The sequence below is a fragment of the Saccopteryx bilineata genome, chromosome 1, assembly GCF_036850765.1.
Source record: "Saccopteryx bilineata isolate mSacBil1 chromosome 1, mSacBil1_pri_phased_curated, whole genome shotgun sequence".
Taxonomy (NCBI): Eukaryota; Metazoa; Chordata; class Mammalia; order Chiroptera; family Emballonuridae; genus Saccopteryx; species Saccopteryx bilineata.
This window is the reverse complement of record NC_089490.1, coordinates 251479300-251484813: the sequence shown is the minus strand read 5'-3', so window position 1 is coordinate 251484813 and position 5514 is coordinate 251479300. Positions and strand designations below refer to the sequence as shown.

General features: G+C 41.5%; 1 non-coding gene across 1 annotated transcript; it reads right to left on the bottom strand.

The window, feature by feature from the left end:
* Positions 1-1604: 1604 nt before the first annotated feature.
* Positions 1605-1737, bottom strand: LOC136321282 (U11 spliceosomal RNA). The gene has a single exon (XR_010728551.1). It is a non-coding gene; the product is annotated as a U11 spliceosomal RNA (small nuclear RNA).
* Positions 1738-5514: the final 3777 nt, after the last annotated feature.

The following is a 5514-nucleotide window of genomic DNA, read 5'->3' as shown; positions in this document are numbered from 1 at the left end:
TGACCAGTCAAAAGTGTACCATGACTTTACGGACACACTATATATAAAAAAGGAAAGAACAATAAGAGAAGACAATTTCACTAAGGGGTCAGGACTAGAAGAAGGTCTAGAGCCCTTTAGGAGTGAGAGAATTGGTTCTCAAGGCCACAGGATAAATAAGGTTCTTCCACCAGGAGCAAGGGCAGTGTCAGTTTTACTGAACGATAAGTAATTTAAAAATTGTCTGTTAAAAAGGACAAATTTATTTACATTAAAAAAATGCAGAATGTTATATATTTTTTAACAAGTTAACTCTGAGTGTCCCAGTCCATTTGAAGATAGCATCACTTTGTGTTTGACCCTCTTCCCTGAACCTAAAGTGTTGAACGTAAGTGGTGCTGTCCGGAGCCGCTTCTGTTTTGGAAAAGATTTCAGTAAGATTGAGACTTCTAAATGTTACCATGTATTGATATGTGTTCAGGGGATGGCACTCCAAACCCCATGGTGGCAACCAGAGGGCTAACCTACACGGGCCTCTGAGTCTAGTTCAGAGGTTTTGAAATTCTTGCAATGTCTTGGACTCCGTGGCAAAAATGAGTAGGACAGTTGACTTTCTTCTGAAAATCTGCGGTCCATTAACTTCTTTCACTCGTAATTAGGAACAGGAAATGAGCAGTTCTGTCCTCACTTCTAACATTGACGCATTTCATTTGAAGCCTGTCAAAGTCAGCAGATTAGTACTCTATTCGTGGTACTACCAGAACCTGAGATTGCTTCTTCTGTAACCAAAATAAAGGCACAGTGATGTGGTGCTTGACCTTCAGCACCAACCAACCATTTTTTTTTATTTCTGGGGGTGGGGGGAGTGGGGGGGGTTATTGCATAATGTTCTTGGGAATGTTTTTTCACTTAAAATGTAAAATAGGCCTGACCTGTGGTGGCGCAGTGGATAAAGCGTCGACCTGGAAATGCTGAGGTCGCCGGTTCGAAACCCTGGGCTTGCCTGGTCAAGGCACATATGGGAGTGGATGCTTCCAGCTCCTCCCCACCTTCTCGTCTCTGTCTCTCTCTCCTCTCTTTCTCCCTCTCTGTCTCTGTCTCTCTCTCCCTTTCTCTCTCCTCTCTAAAATGAATAAATAAAATTTAAAAAAAAATTTTTTAAAAATAAATAAAATAAAATGTAAAATAGGTGTTCCTCCCGCCCTATTTCCTGAACCAGTCTGTGCCAGAAACCCGGTCCAAAGACATTTGGGCAACCGGTACTGATAAAAAGAAAAAAAAATGTAACTTTAGAATTCTGGTGAGGTACAGTCCTCAACTCTGTAGGAAACTTTCTTAAAACTTGTTGGCAGATGTGGACAGGGGTGACACACGAGGGATGCAGTGAGGGCGGGGGTCCAGGGTGGCGCCCTGGCTGGAACTCGGTCGATGGCTCTGTCTGACTCAGAATAGCCACTACTGGAGAGCAGGGCCGTTTTAGCTGTGTTGCTGGATCCCTTCATTTGAAATGTGAATTAATTATCTTTTAGCTGTTGGGCAAATCTAGGATTATTTGAGCAGGCTGATTTAGCTGTTTTCCTTTAAACAATATCTTATTTATTTATTTTATTTTGTTTTAATTGGGGGGGGGCACCAGGACCAACAATCACCAGCTGCCCAGACACACAAAAAATTGTTTCAGGAATCTCTGGATGTCAATTCCTCAAGTAGAACACTCAAGCTGCCCTACGTGTGCCCCTCATGACAGAAGACTTCTTTTTCCCTTAACCAATTTCTGAAATTTCAATTGAGTAGGTGGGCTCTAAACATCCCAGGATTGAAACAAATGCATTATTAGTTCATGATAAAACTAAGAAGATTGGCATTTCCTGTGACAGGACCAGGTCACTAAATATCTTTGTGGGGAAATGCTCTTCAGGATTCGAATAAGAAGCAAATGCATCAAGAGGAAGTGTGTCTATAATTTGGCTCTAAGATAGAGACACTAAATAACTTGTTTTACAATCATGTGGCTATTTTTCCATTTGCTCTGCCAGACCATAACTGGTACCAAGGTAGGCAATTACTCATTTTCATTGTCGGCAGCACCTGCCCTCTTGCAATTCATTCATTCAGATGGTCACGGAGTTTCTTCAGTCCAGAAGGAAGTCTACGCCCTGGGGACTCAGGGGTGTTCAAGTGCGTGGCCCTCACCTCAAGGACATTGCCAGCTACTATGCACAGAACGATATGTCTAATTGTGTCTGATGACCCCTAGAATAAAAGACAACATCAACCGGGTTTCATAGAGATGATAGCCATGGAATTTAGCTTCTCAGAAAGTGGGCTGAGGGTTTCACAGGTGGAGAAAGAGGGTTGGGGGCCTTCTGGGCCTGGGCACCATGGCATGGCTGAGTAGGACAGAATAAATTAGGGTAGGCCAGTGAAGCTGGGACTGGATTTGAAAGGATCTTAGAAGGATGCCAAGGAATTTGGATTCATTGCAAGCACAGAATATTTTCGTAGCTCTGAATGACATATTCAAAAATGTTTTGGTATTTTCTTTTATCCTCTTTTAATTTTTACTCCCTCTTATTTGTTTCCTGAAGTGGCTGGATTTAATCTCCTATTTGTTGTAGAGGAAATGAAATCTGTTAAATCCATGAAGTTTAACACCATGAAACTTCTATCCCCTGGATTTTTATGCAATGCCTTGTGTAAAGAAACATTATTATTTATTGTCAGTAAGCATGATATATGCATCACCAGAATAAGGGTAGAAATTGGACATTTGTGTCCGATAAAAGAACAGTAATAGTCTAGAAGAAGAATTTTTTGTGGTTCTTTTAAAATGTAACAAAGATGAAAATAAAGCCACTTATGGTGATGCCTAAAGAAGTTTTAGATACCCCAATTGGACATCATATAATAGGTATTTAAAAACCAGTAAAGCTATTCTGTCAATACTGGACATTGTAAGCATTTTGGTCCCTAAGTTGATTACCGAGATGAAGGAAGGCACGAACGCACAGTCATCCCAGTCCGCTCTGTGAGGCGGGGACAGCACAACGGAGGAGGCCTCAGGACTGTTCACGGACCACAGCCATGACCAGTGCACCTCTCTCTAGGACAGGAAAGTGCAGGCAGCCAAGAGGATGGAGTCAGGGACCGCGAGTTCAAAGCCACTAAAGGTGCCAGGGGAAAGCGAGGACGAAGAGCCAGTGTGAGTAGGGCAGTGAAGACAGAAGCCTTGTGGAGTGAGGTTTGAGCTGGAAGCTGGGGACAATTTAACACCAAGGCCCTAATGACCAGGACTGGGGCCCAGACACGCTGCAAAGGAATCAGAGAAGAATTGTACATGCCTGTTATGCAGTTACGGCCAAATTTATCTGAACTGACAAGTCGTTGTGCTATGAAGTGTATTATTTAGGCTAATAAAAATGATAATAATAATGGTTAACTAGATGTTATATTGCAGGAAAGAATTTCACAGTCACAAAAATGAGGCGTATGAAAAAGGAAACTATTTTTTATGAGAATACATACATCTCTCTCTCACATCCCCAGTGTACCGTACTGAGAGATAATTCAGTGTTTCCTCATCCTTTTTCTTCCTCTGAAATGGATTTTATTTTTATTCTTTTTTCCCTAACTTAAATCTTGCTGGGAAGAAAAGGAAAATGAAAATTTAAGAAAAAAAAGTTTTCCAGTTCAAAGAGCTACGGAAAGTTGCTAAACTCCTTTCATGAAAAAGAGTCACAAAAGTTATAAGAATGGAGAGGAATTGGGGGATCCAAAGATGGGGTGGATCTGGTCCTCGAATGATCGCAAAAATAAAGGTGGGACGCATCCAGATATGGCCCAGGTCACACTTGAAGCAAGCCATCGTTTGCCAGCACCTAGCAGCTGGACCAGCGCCTATTCAGTGCCTTCCCTTTGTGCACAGGTCCACCAGTGCTCTGAGTAAGCAGTGTATCACCATCTCTTAAGTGACTTATGTGTCCCCCATCAGCTGTAGCCAGCTGTTGTGCTGTCCTGCGCATGGCCTGGCTCACCCCACCCAGAAAGACAACATAACTGTCAATAATCTAGGCCACTTAGAATGTCCTAAGGTGGGCTCTGAGTACCTAGTCCGAAGGTGGCAATGTAGAAAGGAAAATAATCACTCCTGCCCACCCATCACACCTGTGCTTACAGGGGACTGATCAGAACTAGATTAAAATCGTTAATTGAGTTGGGACATAAAAAAATGCATCACTAACACATTTATAAAAAGCAAAGTACATTAAATTAGTGTACGAACTATGTTCAGTGCTTAGCAAAATGAGACCTTAAAGAGCTTATGAGGTGAAATGATTAAGAAAAAAAAGTCATAGACAGAGAACAGTATGCTGATTACCAGAGGGAAATGGGATGGAGGTGGGGAGACAGAAGAAAGTGAAGGATGGATAGATGGTGATGGAAGAAAACTTGACTCAGGGCGGTAAACACAATACAATATACAGATGATATAATATAGAATTGCACACCTGAAACTTGTATAATTTTATTAACCAACATCACCCCAATAAATTCAATAAAATAGTTCTTAGAAACAGACCTGGGGGAAGGGGAAGAAATAAAAACAAAAGAAACAGGCCTGGGAAGTTATAAACTATATATACCTGGAATCTGACTCTATCATAACTAGATATTTATGTTTATATCTTACAAAATCTTATGTCATTATTTGCAATGACTATCTTGCCTAAACACACAAAAACAAGAAGAATACAAATTTTTGACATAATTTCAATCTGGCTAGAGTAACAATGTTTAGATTTTCTTATCATCTCCACAATTCTTATTGTTGAGATTGCTGTGTATTTTATGTTACTAAACATTAGGACAAGAAAATTAAAATTTTGTATTTTGTGGTTAGCAAAGTTAACCCTTCTGAGTAAATATGGTATTTTTATTTCATGAAAATGTCCTAATGAAAGATTCATTTTGTGTGGATGATAGTAGAGGACTATATTTGTGCAACATTAGAACAAACAAGAGGGAGAAGTCTTCCTGGAACCACAAAGTGAGCACCTCCGAACACCTGCTCCTCCATAACAACCCACAGGACATTGGCAAGAGTCTGTCAGACTCACCCTTTTCACAGATCTGAGGTAAAAACAAAGAGTTGCAAGAATTTTCAAAATCAAGAAAACCAGTGGAATCTCAACAGACTGGCGTGTTCACGTGCCCTGTTCCCTTCCCCTTCCTCTCAGTTCTGCGTGACCTGGAACACAGACGGCCCCGCACCTAGAGTGACTGTGGAAATAGGCCGTCTAGCAGCCACTGCAGTCAGCAGGACAGTTTTGGACCTGAGTTCTTTGTCCCAAACAGCAGCCCCCTGAAAAGCTCTATTCTCAAGGCTGGCCTTTATTTGGGCTGACTCAGAGCTAACACTGTGAAAGTAACCCTATTGTACAAGAGCATTTGTTCAAAAAAATCAACCCTGGCCATCGGTTAGCACAACAACAGCCTGAGGCAGCACTACCAGTAGAAGCTAACGAGAGGCTGACC